This window comes from Rattus norvegicus, chromosome 15 (assembly GCF_036323735.1).
Source record: "Rattus norvegicus strain BN/NHsdMcwi chromosome 15, GRCr8, whole genome shotgun sequence".
Taxonomy (NCBI): domain Eukaryota; kingdom Metazoa; phylum Chordata; class Mammalia; order Rodentia; family Muridae; genus Rattus; species Rattus norvegicus.
The window spans coordinates 60,519,546-60,537,985 of record NC_086033.1 but is presented as its reverse complement, the minus strand read 5'-3'; the positions used below and the strand labels follow the sequence as shown (position 1 = coordinate 60,537,985).

General features: G+C 44.1%; 1 protein-coding gene across 4 annotated transcripts in view; it reads left to right on the top strand.

Moving 5' to 3' along the window:
- Nucleotides 1-18,440, top strand: part of Dgkh (diacylglycerol kinase, eta) — a 169,499-nt gene that overhangs the window by 21,792 nt on the left and 129,267 nt on the right.

The window sequence follows — 18,440 nt, the reverse complement described above, 5'->3', positions numbered from 1 at the left end:
ATGGCTGTTCTCTTAAAGCAGAAGTCACCCTTGCCTGTTGGCTCTTCCCTTCTGTGGGATGGGAAGGAGAGTGAATATAATGGAGGCCCAGGGGGAAATGTCAGTGGTGACATTATTCTCTAAGACTCTGTGTGTATGAGGTAATCCCGAGGCTGGACCAAGTAAGGTAGATGCTTGGTTTCCTTGAACGTAGGAGCTAAGGGAGATGCTTCCTGGAAGATACTTGGATGAGAAGGACCAGGCTCCTGTGTGAGTAAGAGTAATAGAATAGCCAGTGGATTCTGGCCCTCACTCTGACTCATGATTACCCATCCATAGGCTGGCAAAGCCAGGGGGACTCAGTACAATATAAACGTGACGTGCTAAGCCTAAAAGTGTCAAGGCAGTAAAACTTGGTGCCTACAAAGTATTATTTGTAAGACCCCTGTCTTAGCTACGGTTACTGCTGTGATGAAACACCATGACCAAAAGCAACGTGGGGAGGAAAGGGTTTATTTCACGTACACTTCTACAGCACAGTCCATCACAGAGGGAGGTCAGGGCAGGAATTCAAGCAGGGCAGAATCCTGGAGACAGGAGCTGATGTAGAGATCATGGAGGGGTGCTGCTTGCTGGCTTGCTCCCCATGGCTTGCTCAGCCTGCTCTCTTATAGAACCCAGGACCACCAGCCCAGGAATGTACCTATCCAGAGTGGGCTGGCACCTCCCCATCAATCACTAGTTTTAAATAAAAATGCCCTGTAGGCATGCCTACATTCCGATCTTTGTTTTTTCTTTGTTTTTTCTTTTTTTTCCGGAGCTGGGGACCGAACCCAGGGCCTTGCGCTTGCTAGGCAAGCGCCCTACCACTGAGCTAAATCCCCAACCCTCCTACATCCCGATCTTATGGAGGCGTTTTCTCAATGGGGGTCTCCTCTTCTCAGGTGACTCTACCTTTCGTCAAGTTGACAGAAGACTAGTCAGCACCACCCCCACAAATGAGCATTTCGAGTGTGTATTGATGGATATGGAATAGATAAAATGTGGTAATACATACAGTGGGGTATCACTTAGACTTATACAGGGAGGAAATTCTGATATATGTGTGGATGAGAACATTAGACCAAGTGAGATAACCCAGTCATGAAGGAAGAGCAGGTGAGGTCAAAACCATAGGCACAGAAAGAACGGAAGGCCTGGCGAGGGAATGGTAGCAGGTGATTGTTAATGAGTTTTGCTTTCAGATTCAAGAGTTGTGTGATGGATAGATGGTCATGATGGCCTCCCAGTGATACCTCATCCCCCGCACTGTTTAGTTACCGATGGTAAAGATGGTGATTTTCTGTGTATTTTCCCCATGATTAAAAATGTGTCATAAATTATAGAGAGAGAATATAGGAATGGCTGTCTATAAACTCAATGGTGATGTAAAGGTGGAAAATAAACCCAAGAAATGCACAGAAATTAACCCAAAGCTTTACTGCAGAACAAAGAGAATTTGAACGACTCCTGTGCACAACTTGACTTGTAAGTCTTTGTATAGTTACACTAACTAGAAGTTCACCTGACTTGGGCTCTTCAGCTGCTGTGGATATGGTAGTGATACAGGCACTCGCAGCAGATGCTGTAAGGAGCTTTCGAACGTTGTCCTGTGACCTCCACCTGTGCACGCTAGCATGTGAGTGCCCTTCCCAAACAGTTTTTTTTAAAGCCCAACTTATGGATATGAATTAAAATGTCATAAAACAATAACTGCATACAGCACAGTGGTGAAGAGTTTCCTAGCCAACCAGATATCATGGAACAGTGTAAGATTGTAGGACTGGGCAAGGCTTACACCTTGATCCCAGGACTCGAGGCTCAGGCAGGTGGATCTCTGTGAGCTTAGGCCTGCCTGACTACAGAGTGAGTTCCAGGCCAGCCAGGGCTGCATAGTGAGACCCTGTCTGAAACAAACAAACAAACAAACAAACAAACAAACAAACAGATTGTAAAACTAATAAGGTTTAGATATAGAAAAAATAGATTGTGTAACTGGAACAAAAAGCAAAAATGTGCTTGAAAATGTGTATCTTAAGTTCTTAAGTATTTCAACTCAGTGGCAACTGGGTCACCATTTAGTTAAAAATTTAAAGCACATTTCTTGTCCCACATTACTTTTTTTTTTTTTTTTTGGTTGAGTGAATAGTCAGACTTGTCATATATGAAATCATTAAAATCCTAGCCTAATTATAAAGAGATAAACACTTGTATACTTCAGGCAGAGAGTTTAAAGACAAAACACACACACACACACACACACACACACACAGAGAAATTAAAGTTTATTATATCCTGACATATTGAAATATATTATGAATCTGTTCACACAGCCAGTAAATTCCCATCTCTTCCAACCTTTAACCTGAAAGGTGTTTCTCATTTTTTTATGATAAACATGTCTAGTAACAGAATTGGTCAGATGAATTATGTCCACACATATTATTAAAAAATCTATTATTCAATCAAATGCCTCTCAGATTGAAGGCATTCGTATGTAGAGGATTAAAATAACCAACTTATTTTTTATCTCATGTTGATTTAGAAGATGAAATTTGTAACTCCCGAAGGAGAGATTCCATGCTCTTCTTATGTATGTGTTAGAGTACAAACCTTGGCAGAGTTCTGGGACGAGTGTGCGTAGTGTGTTTGGGTGCATATCCCTGTGTTTGGAGGCCAACGTCAAGCTAAGCTGTCATTCCTCGGGAGCCATCCATCCACTTTGTTTTCTCAGGCTCTTCCTGGGACCTGAGGCTCGCTGAGTGGCCTGGACCACTGGCCAGCTCCAGGGAGTCTCCTGTCTCAGACTCCCAGCGCTGAGATTACTAGTGCAGGCTACCATGCTTCTCTGCTGAGACTGCCGCCGGCCACCTCTCCCTCCTCCTGGTCCTCCTCTTCTTCCTCCTGCTCCCCTTCCTCCTCCTCCTCCCCTTCCTCCTCCTGCTCCCTTCCTCCTCCCCTTCCTCCTCCTGCTTCTCCTCCCGCTCCTCCTTCTTTTTCATGTTATTACTATTATTATGAAACAGGGTCTCACTATGTAGCCCTGGCTGTCCTGGAACTCACGACATCGGCCAGGATGGCCTCGGACTCACTGAGATGCACCTACGTCCGATCTCTGACTTTTAATGTGGATTCTGGGGATACAGTTCAGGTCTGTGCTTATATTATACCCGGCAGTCTCAGAAGTATTTATCGTTTATTTCTTTACTTTTTTTTTTTGCTCATTCCCATTAATTTTTTTTGGCAACATGTTTGTTTTTATAATAAAAACTTTGGCTTTTGAACTAGGATACAGTTCATTATATTGCCAAAAAATGCAAAAAGAAAATTTGTGTTTTTCAATCTCCTCAAGAACACGGATTGGCTGTATTAGTAAAACATTTAGTAATCAGATTACACAGAGCTTCGTATTTCTAGAGGGAGATTAAATATTTTTGTTGGAGTAGTAAGAAATGGTATTAGTTGCTCACCAAACATTGTAATAAACTTTATTTCTACATGAAAGAACAATTGAATAATAGTAGCTCAATGCTTATAAAATAAAAACACATTAATCTTGTTTATTTACTGTACACATGAGTGTGCCACCGCATGCGTGGGGAGGACGGAGACCAACTTGCAGGATCCCAGGGATTGGACTTGGGCTGTCATGTTCGGCGCCAAGTACCTTGGATTTCTGAGCCACTCTGAGGGCCCTGATTCAGTACTTTACCAAAGAAGCCTAGTTCTTCTTTACTGTTAAAAAGGAAGATGACACCGAGATATTCGGAGCTGAAATTAGTCTGTTTAGCCAATTTTTAAAATTATAAAGATTAAACCTCAGTCACGGAACCAATAGCTTCTGAAGGAGTATGTTAAAATTTACCAGTCATTCTAGACACACCAGTCTGACTTGTAAATCGAATTTACCTTAAGGTTGGCCTGTGCCTTAGATGTTTTAGTATCATGTTGTGTCACCTTAGACGGAGGGGTAGGGGCGTCATTTAAGGATGTAGGACATCGGAGGGCGTCTCCCCAGCTTCAGAGGAAGGTAGGGCTTTGTCCAGCTCTTGATCTCGGGAGGGCTCTGTACACAGAGGTGGACGGAAATGGGGACAGCATCGGGCTCACTGCTCTTTGCATCAGGGTCCTGCTGCTTCCGTCACAGGACTGCAGGGCTCAGAGGCTCGCTTCTGTGCTTCAAAGGTCAGGATTTCCAGATGGACCGTGCTCCAGGCTCCTCCGTCTCTGTCACCATGGACTGTACTGGGGAAAAAGGCTCTGGGGAGAGATGTTTCCAGGCCACTGATCCTCTGTAGGTAGGGCAATCTGAGCACAGATTTTGTCTGACCGGTCAGCTTCGGAATGTCCACAGGAGAGAGGGTTTTGTCGAAACATCTCTGCAGAGGTACAGGCGGCACTCCACCTGTTCCCGGGCCTTGCATGTGTAGACTGTAGAATTCCAGGTGCTGGAGTGCGGCAACCACAGGTGCGAGGGCCATCTGTTAGCTGTAGATCTGGCTAAGCCAAAGTCGGCCAGCTTGACTGTCCCACTACTCAGCACTAGAACGTTCTCTGTGTGCTCTGCGATTTTATGAAGGAAATCTGGACCTCTTTGAAACTAGTGCATCAGATCCTTCACATCTCAAGTCCCAAGCCTGCTGGGCAAGCCTTCCTATACGTGTCTGTTTGTCCTCATCTGTATACCCAAGCACTAGGGGCACTTTGATCTCAGGTAGTTCTGGAAGAAACACAGACAACCTCGGGGTACTCAAAGCCTCCAGCTTCCTCAGTAAGGCCACCTTGTGAACTGTACCTGTGGGAAGGTTGCCCCCAGCTTCTCTGTTGTTGTCATCATCGTCACTGTTGAAATCTCTCACTGAAACTGGAGCTCACTGGCTGGCTACATTCTCTGGCCAGCCAGCTCTAGGGACCCACCTGCGTCATTAATCTCCTCCTCTTCGCACTATTCCACCTGGATTTTGTTGTTCTTATTATTAATTTATTTGTATGGATGTGTTGAGAAACATGTGTGTCTGCCTACCACGTGCAGGCAGTGCCTTTGGAAGTCAGAGGAGGGCGTTGGATTCTCTGGGACTAGAGTTACAGATGATTGTGAAAATGGAACCAGAGTCTTACAGAAGGGCAGCCAGTGCTCTTAACTGCTGACAGGCTCTCCGGCCTGTGCCTGGCTTTTTACATGGATCTGAAGCCTGGCCCTCGTACCTGAAAACCAAGCACATTACCAGCTAAGCAGTCTCCTTAGCCCCATCCAGGAGCCTTTGGTACAGTTGCCTGTGTTAAATGAATTCAGCATAGTATTTAGTGGAGTTCCCCCATATAATTAAAACATTATGGGAATGACTTGACATTTTACACTCACGTCTTCCCAACCTTCCAGTTCACCTTCTCAGTAAGGTGTTCATTTGTAACTTCAGAATTAACTTCCGTGTTTTCAGGTCACCTGTGCACAAGTTTAAAGCGACAAGAAGCCCGAGTTGCACATGTCCCTGAGGTGCTACAAAGGGTGTTCAGCTGCCCTTTCATCTCTTAGTTTGTAAACAGACGTCCTGGGCATCAACTCACAGGCACGATCCTGTTTTCGCCATTCCGGTCATACCCTTCCTGTTTCAAATGGCCCTCAGTGTCTTCTAACGTGTGTCTTACTTAATGCTCCTAAAAGCAAGAAAGCTGTGAGGTGTCTCATACAGAAAATGAGAACTTTCTTTTAGGCTTGAGGTACAGCACTTTCAGCACTAGTCAATGCTCATGAATCGTGTGTGTGTGTGTGTGTGTGTGTGTGTGTGTGTGTGTATGTATGTAGATTATGTACACACACACACACACACACACACACACACACCTCTCTCCTAAAAGGCATCTTCAAAGAGAAGCACATACATGCTAGTGTGTGTGTATATATGTATGTATATGTATGTACACACACACACACACACACACACACACACACACACACACACACACCTCTCTCCTAAAAGGTATCTTCAAACAGAAGCACATACATGCTAGTGTGTGTGTATATATGTATGTATATGTATACACACACACACACACACACACACACACCTCTCTCCTAAAAGGTATCTTCAAACAGAAGCACATGCATGCTCAGGTTTTAGGTTGGATATAAAAACTGTGGCCAGGCCTTTGCAGGGACTGTTGATGTGCTAAAAGAAAATCTTCTCTGTGCGCTCAGTATTGTTCCTTCAGTGGTGCAGCCATCTTATAGAACACAACGGTGGCAAATAGTGTGGACCAGTTGCCTGTGAAATTTCAAAGGGAAAGTGTTGAAAAAGTACTCGTGTTGAAACCCATTAGTTCAAAACCTGTCAATCAGAATAGCACATAGGGAAAAAAAAGTCTCTCTGGCAGAGTAGTAAGTTTGGATAGATTTTATTATGTTTGAATGTTCTAGTTTTCTGTACTTAAAAAAGAATTTTGGAGTTGGAACACAGAATTGCTCATTAAGATGACCCATTTTTCCTCGACATTAAATACACATTTGGCTTTGATGTAACCTGTTTATGTCACAGAGTAGAATATGGCTGTTAGCCCAGAAAGCCCAGAAAGGCTTGAGATGACAGGCATATATGTATATATATTATCGCGTGTGCTGGCACCAACAGTCTTCATTAGTCCTTAGTCATCGTCACTACAATCGATCTAGCGATCAGTAATACATTTTTCATTGAGATGTCAGCTTAGTGTAAACGGAGCAACCCCGAGACCAGAGATAATCTTGGAGGCAAGGATGCAGCGTCCTTTTGTTTTCGCTGTACATTTGATCTCTCTCCCGGCAGTGCGATCCTTCTGGTATCCATTGCTTGCTGTGTGTGTTCAGTAGGCTCTCAAGATGGCCTTTGAAAACCCAGGTTGTACTTGCTTCTGTGAGCTCCAATTGTGGAATGGCTACACTGCAGGAAAAGTGTTTGTTCTGAGCCTTCCCTTTGAGTTGAGTTTCTTTCCTTCTCTCTCCCTTTCTTTCTTTCTTTCTTTCTTTCTTTCTTTCTTTCTTTCTTTCTTCCTTCCTTCCTTCCTTCCTTCCTTCCTTCTTTCTCCTTCCCTTCCTTTCCCTTCCCTTCTCCTTCCTTCCTTCCTTCCTTCCTTCCTTCTTTCTCCTTCCCTTCCTTTCCCTTCCCTTCTCCTTCCTTCCTTCCTTCCTTCCTTCCTTCCTTCCTTCCTTCCTTCCTTCCTTCCTTCCTTTGAGTTTCTATGGGAACACTTACTAAGCAGGTACGCTGAAGTGCTGCTGTGGACTATATCTGGGGCAGGAGAGTGCTGTGAGTAAGATGATGGGTTTTATTTGAGAGAGGAACTGGCTTTGCAATCTGAGTGTCTCCCAAGTGACTTTGCAAAACAGAATTTATCTCTAAAATTAGGATAACCGAATTTCCGCGGTTGTGAGGATTTAAACAACACAGGTATTTAGGAGCTTGGTTGGAACACAGCGGGCGACACTTGAACCGGTCAGTTGTTATGTTTATGCTGAAAGAAGACAGAGGCTTTACCACAGTGAGTTCAATGTTTAAAATAAACTCGGCCTCTAAAGCAAACTCTAATCGTATAAGCGAGAGAGGAAATTCTGCCCTTTATAAAGAAATACAAACATGCCGACTGTCGTAAGACCATGGCCTCCTGTTAGTTCTGCTTTAGACGGTTTCTGAATTCGCCAGATTGTGAAATCTCACCAAGAAGGTTTAGGCAGTATGTGGAGTTTTGTTTTGTTTTGTTTTTTTAATAGCCACCATCTTATAGGACACAGTTAGCCAGGAGACTTTTAAGCAAAAGAAAAAGAATCTTCGTCATTAAGCCTCTTCCCGGGGCAGAGGAAAAACAGGGTGGGTGGCTTGAGGAACGAGACTCCGTTTGTTCTCTGTGAGCACTTGTGCTCACCTGGACACCTGCACAGATGCGAGACCCGGGACAAACCTAGTCAGTGTCACCATTTGTCTTCTGTAGCACCTGCTGACTCAACTCTACTCTGGAATGACGGAAGTCCAGTTATGTCCCTCAAAATCAATCACGAACAGCACCTAGCTTTCATCCTTTCCCATTTGACTAAATTAAATAAAAGGAAGCACTTGCAAAAGTTTTCTTTATTAGTCTCACACTAAAAATATTAAGGTGTCTCTTGAAATGATTTGATATTTTAGAAGTTCAAAAGAGCTGCCGTAATGGATGAAGTACATCCCTGTGGTGCCCAGAACATGTGATCCTCAGAGGTACCCACCCACCCACCCACCACATCCTCCCTCCCACTCAGTTACACACTCATCCCCTTACACCTTGAGCTTACATTTTATTTAGGTGCTAGAATCACAGAAATTAATAAAACATATTGGCATTTCAGTAGTTATTCTGTTTGTCTGTTTGTTTGATCTTTTGAAACAAAGTCTCACTAAATGGGGCAGGGCTCACCTCAGTCTTGGAGGTCTCTCCCTGTCTGCTGGAATTGACGTGTGCACTTCCATGTCTGGCTTCCTGCCCACATTTTAGCTGTTCACTAGCTGGTGCGTCCGTAAAAGAGTTAGATCTGTTTTTAATCAGTGCATAGTTTTATTTGTGTAAGTAGAAGGAAATATTTTCAGGTGTACACCACCCTTGAAATGGGCATGGCCTGAGCCCTTGTCTCTACGCTGGGAGTCACAGTGCATGGGGACTAGAGCTGTATGGGGGTTTAGCATAGATAGACTTTCTGCCTCTTGTCGAGGTTTTGCGAGAAAGGTGTTGCAGGCTGTTCCCGGGGCCATATGCATGCGGATCAAGTGTTCTACCGTTGGGCTTCACCCTTGGTCTCACTTTCACCTCTTATGGATAGCCATTGTGAAATAAAAGGTGACTCGTTTAACACCTGCCAACGCCTTTGAAACCAAGACCATTTAGATTCTTCCTCCACGGTTGTTATGCCGACCAAAGGAGGAGAGTTAGAGTACACTTCAATCTTACTGTCTCTTTTGTACTTTTTCCTGTTTTAGGTCACGTTGGTAACATTTGTTATGCTTGAGTATAAATTGGCTAGTAGTGTTTGACAGTTCACTAATCCCTCTGGCTTGGCAAAACCCTTAGAATATGAATTTTGAGCTGGCAGGCTCGTGGCCATGCTGCATCATAGCTCCTCACTGATCTAAAGGGAAAGAACTCAGTAACTAAAATATTTACTTCATCACCAAAGCATGTCTCCTGGGGCCAGGGACATCAATGAATATGAGATGTGTGTGTAAAAGTGCTATAAATCCCAGGTTTAGCCTCACCAGTGTTATTTGTGTACCGTGGATAACCTATAAATAAAATACCGTCGTCCTCTTAATTCGCGGAAAGGGGGCCTCTAGCTCATAACAGGTATGTCTGCTAGTCAGTATCACTGCTACCAGCATGTTTAGTCTACTTAAATGTTATTTATTAATGTCTACTGATGGCTGTACCCACAAATTGAAATTTGAGCAGAGCGCAGATGGGGACTCTTTTAAGCCTCATGCTGTGATGGATGCTCGTCTGTTGATCATGGTTACCATGGCAAGCACTGGCTGCTACCTGTTTCAGCCACTTCCTCCTACTCTATCCTATTTTTGGACTCTCTTCATTTCACACACTCATCACCTCCACTCCACCACTGTTACCTCATTCCACCCTTGATTTCTGTGCTCAGAACCAAAACTTCCTATTTTTTTTGAAGGAACTAAATCTCTTGAGCAATTTTATACAATTTTAAATCTCATGCAATAACAGCTTTTCTGCCCCAGGAGGCCACTCGCCATGCAACTCCACCATGCACATCACTTGCAATCCTCTGAGGGTCTCAGACGGGGAATTCCAGAGTGGCGTTCATATCATGCCAAAAGCCTTATAAATAAAGCTCTCAAAAGTTAGTCTATAATTTTAAAAAATGTGTCAAGGCATCAAGACAGGGACTTAAAATAAATTACAAAATGCTCCTTGCCTGGGACCAGGGAGTTGCCCCAGTGGGTAAAGTGCTTGCTGTGCTGTGCTCCAGCATGCACAGGTGGGGCAAAAAGTCCAAATGAGAAATAGCGTGTTCCTGTAGCCCTTGTGTTGGGAGGAAGGAGACAGGAAGTTTCTAGAGGTTTGCTGGTCAGTTGGCCGAGCTGAAATGAGGAGCTTCAAAATCAGTGAAGGACCCTTGCCCTAAAATAAAATGCAGACGTGCTTGTATGTACACAGGTACACACGCATGCACCCATGCACCCACTTGAGCACACATGACATCTGTCTGTGTCTATGCCCCCCCCCCCAGTTAAAGTACTAGTCTTGTTCCTTCAAATAAGACCCCAGTATTGGATAGTTCAGCCAAGGTTGGAGAGATGGCTTCGTAGATAAGAATACTTGTTCCTCCTCCAGAGGACCTGGGTTCAATTCCTAGCACCCACATGGCTAACAACCTCCTTTAACTCCAGTTCCAGGGGGATCTGATGCCCTCTTCTAGCCTCTAAGGGAACTGTATGCATGTGGTTCAGACATGGACCATATAAAAGAACATACATAGACAGCTCAATTCTTGGTTAGACTACATAGTGGAAGACTTACCATAAAATATCTTGTGGGGAGGTTTTGTTGTACTGTTAGCCTCAGGACACCTTGTATGTCTGCCCTTTCCTCGGTGACCAGTTGAAGAGAATCAGCTTGTAACATAGGGCTGGATAGGAAAGAATCATTACTGTTAGCAGTAGTGTTTTGTAAGAAAGCGGTAGAATTATTTTTTTACTTCCCATTTTTCCAGAAATCTTACAACTCTTTAAGTTCAGCCCAATCACTTGCTATATTTGGCTCTGTGACTGGAGATCTCTAATGTTAAGATTTTGTTTCTTTTATCATTTTTTCAAAAGTGTCATGTGGTGCTTCCCAGAATATGTTAGCAACAGATTATTGATTTTGTTAAAAGGAAAAAAAAGTGTGCTGTTGAAATTCTTCTTAGCTACACATTTGATAGCAAAGTTCATCCCAGGGGACCTGCGTAGGGCTCATTGGTGGAATTTGATAGAGACCAAACTTTTATGATACCAAGAAGGAAATCATTGTTTTTGTTTGTGTGCTTTAACATTTGTGATGTTATGAATTATAGCTAAGACTTTTATTCCATTAAAAAAAGCTTCCAAAGCTCTTCCTTATGAGCGTTTATAGGATATTAAACTACTGTTTTTAAATTTTTTGAAAAAAATAAATCAACTTTAGATAAATGTTTTGTTTTTTTAAAAGAAAGTGAAAAATGTCTGCTTCACTTTTTTTGCATGCTTATCCATTCTCCTCAGCAGTCTGGCTTAGTGGCTGTTCTTGGCTCTATTAAAACACGTCTGTAAGAGTCCTTCCACCAGACTTAATACGCTCTGCAGCCTAGTCCTCGAGGAAGTGGACGTATGTAGGAGACTCAAGACTGCTTTAGTATTCTGCTTGTATTACGAATTTAATGTTTCTAAAAATGTCGCCGGTTTTTCCCAGTGTGGGTTAGAACTCAGGCAGAGTTTAAAACTGGAAAGGACAGCGTTGCAAACTTCAGAGCAGATGATACAGCATCGGAGAAAGCCTTGGGAAGCTTTGGTTTTGGTAATCACCGGTGGCGCTTGGCTAAGCTGCAAGCCAAGAAGGGCTGTAGTCCTCACCTAAGAAATCAGAAGAGGCTCAGTAATGCTCATCCAGTGGGCGGCAGGCGCAGTGTTCAGGATACTGCTCATGAAAAGCAGAGCTGAAGCTGGAAGCAGCTCTCTGGCCATGCCATGGACTTGACCTTTTCCTCTGTTTAATGGGAATGTTAGGTCGATCTCCCTGAGCAACACGACTTTGCCTCCTTGTTCAAGGAGCTCATTTCTGTTCTGTCTAAAGACGACAGCAGGGACTTCTGAGCACCCACATTAAAGGAAGGCTTCCAAATAGAATTAGGATAAAAATACCCAGGTGTAATGTAGGCTGCCAGGGGAGTCTGGGGTTATTGCAGAGCATTCTAAGGGGTTTGCCTGATTCTAGTCTTGCTCCCTCTGTGGCTAATGTAAATCCTATTCCTGTGAAAAAGAGGGTTTTTTTGGGGGGGGATGATAAAGAAGATTAAAGTGGATTTCATAATTAAGAAGCCTGACTATCTTCTTAGAGTTACTTCTATTCTTAAGATAGAATGACTTTTCGCAATGTTCACTTCATTCCACTGCAAAGGATCAAAAATAAGGAACGGCATTTGATACAGGACTGGGTTCTTAGAAAACCCTTGAGAGGCTCGGATGAGTGTAGGTCTGAGGCTACCCCGGGACAGTCAGGGCTCGCGGCTGCTGCTGTTTCCAAGGGTGCACCCATCACTGTCATAGGTGCCTCACCCTACAGGGCTGTTCCACACTCTGCGTTATGGATTCCGATCCCTGCGCTCAGACACACTGCCCGGTAGTCAACACATGGCTGCCTGTACCTTAGATTGGCAGAACCCAAGGAAGCCTCGGGAATGCAGCTTTCATGCTACTTTTTCTCCCAGCTCACACATTGTGAGGGAAAAGGAGGACTCAGGGCACGCAGTGTCTAGCATGCCTGCTGACATTAGTTTAATTTCTAGGAAAACACACATACACACACACACACACACACACACACACACACACACACACACAGTACATTAGTAACATGGCTGATTTTAATATTTTGATTCCTGTTTCTCTTTTCATTTGAAGAACTGTTCATGTATATGTGTGCACGTGACATGTATTATGTGGACATATGCCGTGGCACCTATGTGGAGGTTAGAGGGCAACTTGGAGGATGGCATTCTCTTTCCCCCTGGTATGTCCCGGGGATCTCAGGCCGGTTGGCAAATGTCCACTGAGCGCCATCCTCCTGCCTCCTCGCACTCCGTCCTATCTTTCTTCTCTCTGAGGTTGGTTCTATTGTCTGTTGGATTCTTTTTATTGTTGAGAATTGCTGACTTGGCCTGATTTTCCATACTGTGTCTCTTCATCCCTGAACTTTGGCAATTTAATGTCTGTTTTTTCCAACTAAGGGCTGCCACACACTATCCTTCAGGTTCCTCTGGCCTTGCCGTGCCTCACTACTTCAGGCTTGTTGATAATGGCATGGTCTGCAGAACAATTCCCCGCTTCAGATCAGATAGATGGGTTCAGGGGAGGCGCTGAGAGGCCCAGTTTTGGTTTGGCCAGATTCTGTTCTTAGACTTTCCTATCCTAGAGGTAGGTGAGTGCTTGTGGGGACTTGGGCTCTGCCTTCTAGGGTAGGAGCCCCAGAGAGACAACCCCTACCTTCCCCTCATCTCCGGCATTTACACTGTGATTTCAGAAGCCCACACATGGGCAATATTCAAATAAAACCTTTCGAGTGAGGATCATGGTGGTCATAATGAAACAGAGCTATTTTCATTTCGGACAGCGATCTCCCGGAATCTTCTGGGGGAGTCACTGAGGGAGAGAGAGTGCTTCAGGGTGAAGGAGAAGCAGTGTCTGCAGTGTGTGTTAGACTCTTTCCTTCCCTAGTTGTTCTACTATTTGTTTAAATTTTATTTAAAAAAAATATGTGCGGCGTTTGCCTGCACATGCGTGTACCGCTTGCGTGCCTAGTGCCCGAGGAAGCCAGAGACTTGTGGTGCTGGGAACTTAACCCAGTCTGCTGCAAGAACTGTAACCACTGAGCCATCTCTCCAGCCCCAGCTCTGTTCTCTTGAGAGAGACTAGTCCCTCTGGTGTTCCTGTTTCTGAAGCGGAGGCTTTTTTAAACTTCATGATACTGTGTCTGAGATTGGACGTGAATGGCTCCCATTGCTTATCTTACAGGAAAATTAATGTTACTATCGGAAGCACAAATTGACATTTTGTATATTTGGGCTAGGGTCTGGCTATATAACCTGTTTGGCCTTTAATCCCAAGCACTAGTGTATGCCACCACACATGGCTCTTTTTTTTTCTTAAAGATTCAGTTATTTATTTTTATATGAGTACAGTATAGCCATCCTCAGACACACCAGAAAAGGGCATTGGATCCCATTACAGATGGTTGTGAGCCACTGTGTGGTTGCTGGGAATTGAACTCAGGACCTCTGGAAGAGCAGTCAGTGCTCTTAACTACTGAGCCATCTCTCCAGCTCTTGACGCAAGACAGCATCAAGACAGCAATGCAAGACTATGTTCCCTCTCTCCCTCTCTCCCCCTCACCCTTCCTTCTCCCTCTTGGTTATTAAAAGGAAATTTCAACATGGACTTGAGGATCGATGTTGATACCGACAGAGGTACCGAAAGACTAAGACATACCCAAGCACAGATATGGGCTTCTCAGGGGAGTGTCACCAAATTCCCAGATACTTTACTCTTACAGTTTACATTCGATTTCGCACTAAAGCCCCCACACTGTCCTCATTTGCTTTAAAGCATCCCCAGGGCCCAGCACAGGACTTCCCGAATCTTGTGAGCAAAAGTGTGGGCATGACTAGTTAGCCAGTTCTAGAGCTTTGGGAATATGGAGAGCTAAAAGCGTTTGTGCCAGGGGCTCTGACTGCTGAGAGTCTCCTTCTATTTCAGTTTTAGGAAATGACTTCTAGAGATTTCTACCTCAGCTAGAGCAGCAGTAGTCATTTCAGGAACATATGGGACACTTCAGGGCTCCGTACAAAACAAAACTGCTCAGATCACATGAATTTTAAAGATTAATGAATTCAGAGAGGATGTTTATTTTTAATGATGGCACTCAGTAAATATGCTGCCGGTTGTCAGCATTTAGGAACGTTTGAGCAAAATAGAAAAAAAAATAAACAAGCAAATATCAAAATGAAAGAGACAAAACAAACTATTAAAGAGAGAATGAGATCTTGCCTCAAGGAACTTGCAAATTAAACCCAGAGTTGATCTGCACAGAGCTGTCTGCCCTGTTGTGACAGAAGGGAGGTGGTGATACCAGGAAGTGGCAATAAGACGGAGAGGACAGGGCCACACCTTTCCTTTAGTGCCCTGCAGGCAGGCCACCCTTCCTTTCTATTTTCTTCATCTGTGATAGGCAGATGGAGAAACCGTACTGGGCTGTGCATTAATGCTGCGGTCCAGCCCGGATTCTCAGAGCCACCTCACAGGGCATGGCCAGCAGGAGCCTGCCCCATGGAGGAAGCCAGGGCGTCATAGAGGAGGCAGGGATGAACTGCTTGCTGGAGAGGGGAGTTGACCTAGCCTGGCACTACCAGGGAGAGCACCTAGCCCTTTGCTCTGCTGACCTGGGTTCTGCATATCTTCCAGTCCTCACCAGCTGGCAGCCCCTGCAACCCCCAATTTGTCCCACTGTGCACACCCTCTTATTTGCTGGTTTCCTTTCCTTGATTTTTCTTCTTGGACACCTTCAGGGAGCCTGGACTGCTAGAACAGCCTCTAAAGGCTTAAGAGAACTACTGAAACAAAACCGGTTCCATCTCTTAAAAGAGAGAGAAATATCCCACAGCCAGCTATCTTTTTCCTCTTTTAGACTTCTCAAGACACATTAAAGTGGATCTGACACTAAGCCCGACATGAAGGGGCTACAGAGACGTCTCAGTGGTTAAGAGTACGCAGTGTTCTTGCAGAGGACCCAAGTTTGGCATCCCCGCGGCAGCGCAAAGGCAACTGTAACTCAGTTCCAGGGGACCCCATGCTCTCTGAGTCCCCCCTCCAGGAGCGTGTGTATGTAAACTCTCACAGGTTCACACACATACACAAAAACAATGAGCAGACAAACAAGAACAACCTTTAAGACCAGTGCCAAGAAGTCTGAGGAGAGCTGGGCAGTGCAGGTAGAGGAAGTGAATTAATCCAAACCCAGACTGAAGTGGGGTCATGACTACAGATGGCTCATAAACCTTAATCCAGGGTAGATGGGCTTCTCAGTAATAAAAGAGCTCCCATCCATCCGTGTCCCTGTGAGTGCATTCAGTACGTGCCATGAAGATGTGTGCACATGTGTTTTTTTATGTGTTTGCACATACTTGAGGCATAAAGTGGATGCAAGAAACAATTTGTCTGGGCTGCGTTTATTCACAGGTATCTCTCGGATGTTCTTTGTTGGAAGTTCATTCTCTCGTTGTGTAAACATAAATAGTACAGTCTGCTCTTCCTTAGCTACTGGCATCATAGGAAACGATCCCATCTGCTATTCGGTGCTGTGTGTGAGAGTGCTTGTGAGGCCTTAGCTGAGGTGTAAATATTTAAAACAATGAGATTTTTTTTGTGTGTGGTGGGGGCGGGGTGGGCGGAGGGAAGTCATTCACAATAGCTTTATTCATCCTGGGAGTTTCGAGACTAAAAATTGATACTAAGGGCAATTTTACATAAATATAGGACGTCGTTATCAAAACGTGTGTTTTGGTGTTGAGGAATACATGTAGTATTTGTGTATGTTTGCCTGCACATGTGTGAACGTACATGTAGAGCCCAGAAGTACGTACCAGAGTCTTCCTCATTTGCCCTTCACTTTCTTTTGAGACAGGATTTCTTATAGAAACTGGAGCTTGCTTTATTAAGCAAGCTATATCGTCTGAACAGAGAGTTTCGGGGGGAGTCCCTGTCCATGCCAATCCCCCACAGCTAGGTTGGCCATGAGTGCTGTCGTGCTTGGTTTCTAACTCACTGAGATCCTAACTCAGGCTGGCATCCTTGTTCAACAAACATGGAACTGCCTACCCAGCCACACTAAGAACACGTTCTATCACCTTTAAGCTTCAACTAAATACTTTCAAAAAGACCGAACAAATATTAAAATAATCCCGGTAGCTGAGGACATGACAGTGATGTGTGGGTCACAATTCATTTCATAGTTGTGAAACGTAGTCGAATGACATCACAGAGACTTCCCCCTCATTCCTTGATTAACTCCTCCCCCACCCCTCCCAGCCCCCCCGCCCCGACCCACGGTCATCTTACCTCTGAACATTTTCCTAAACTCCAGGATGGCCACAGCATCGTGAAAATACAGAGACACTCGGATGCTGGGGGAATGCGTGCTGTGATTGTGGTTTGGGGATTATGGCTGCTTGAAACCTCTGATGTTCTGGTTCAACACCTGCACATCTTGTAATGGTACCAGAAGTAGTCCAACAAGCATGGCAGGATTACAGCAGAGGGCACCTTTTGTTTATGTGAGATTGGATCATTTCGTGGCAAAAAAAAAAAAAAAGAAGAAAAAAAAAAAACAAAGTAAATGCATCCAATGTTATTTTTTTTTTTTCTTTTGAGACAAGGTGTCATGGAACCCAGGCTGCCTTGGATGCATTAATGCCTAAGCTCGTACTGCTCTGTCCCTGCTTCCTGGGTGCTGAGATCTGTTCCACCGTGCTCCATTCTAGAATGGACATTTTTAGAGTCAGAATCTGAGACACCGTCCTGGGCTTGGTGCTGGATGCTGGAGTAGCTGCAACTTTTAAGCTTAAATAAGGGCTCTTTAAAATCTACTTTAATTCTGATTTAATTAAATCTAATTTAATCACTCAGGTATGCCTAAAGTATGTGCCTGAGGGCTCCTTTTGCTGTCATTTTTCATACTTCTTAAAACCCATTCTAATGATATTTATTATATACACTATGTGCTATTGTGTGCTCATCTAAATCTGAGATTCTACATTTTTATCTCACTGCCTAGACTTTAAGGTTCCTGTAAGAGCAGTAAGATCAGGCTCTTTGTAGGAAGATATAAACAGATATTTAAAAAGCGTTTATTGATGAATGATGTAGGCAGGCCTGCCTTGACATCTCTAACTCTGCAGCATCTAAATATAGAAGAACAGGCCTGCAAATCATACAAAGACTCTTCTAGTTTTTGTAATTTTAAATATTACTTTATTTTATGTGCATGTGTGTTTTGTCTGCATGTACGTTTGTGAACCTTGTGAGTTCAGTGCCCGTGGAGGCCAGCAGAGGACATCAGACTCCCTAGAATTATAGTTACAGATGGTTGGAGGTTAACACGTGTATGCTAGGAAGACATTTACTGTCAGCTTCAAGACCGTACATGTACAACCACACACAGCCACATTCTTGGAGTGCACACATGCATGCATATAGACACATACAGCATATCCATAGAAAATCACCCAAATTTAACTTCTAGTGATAAACAGTGCACTCTCTTAAATGCTGAAATACTGTTATTAGTTGTAGATTGAACACTGCAGAAGAAAGTACACTGAATTAGACAATGTAGGCTGTGAAGATATCCAATGGAAACCCAGCTTGGTGCTGCATGCTTTTAACCTCATCTGCTTAGGAGGCCAGAGCGGAGCAATTTAGTGAGAGCTGTTTCCAGAGTGAAACGTGAAGAAGCACTGGGACAGAGCTTACTGGTCAACCTTGGTGAGTGCCCATGAGGCTTAGATTCAATCCTCAGTTCTAGGGAGGGGGAAGGCTGATGCTCTGCTGTTTTTTTCCCCAGTAAACCTCATATACACAACTATAGATCTAGTAATAATTTGGAGTCTCCAT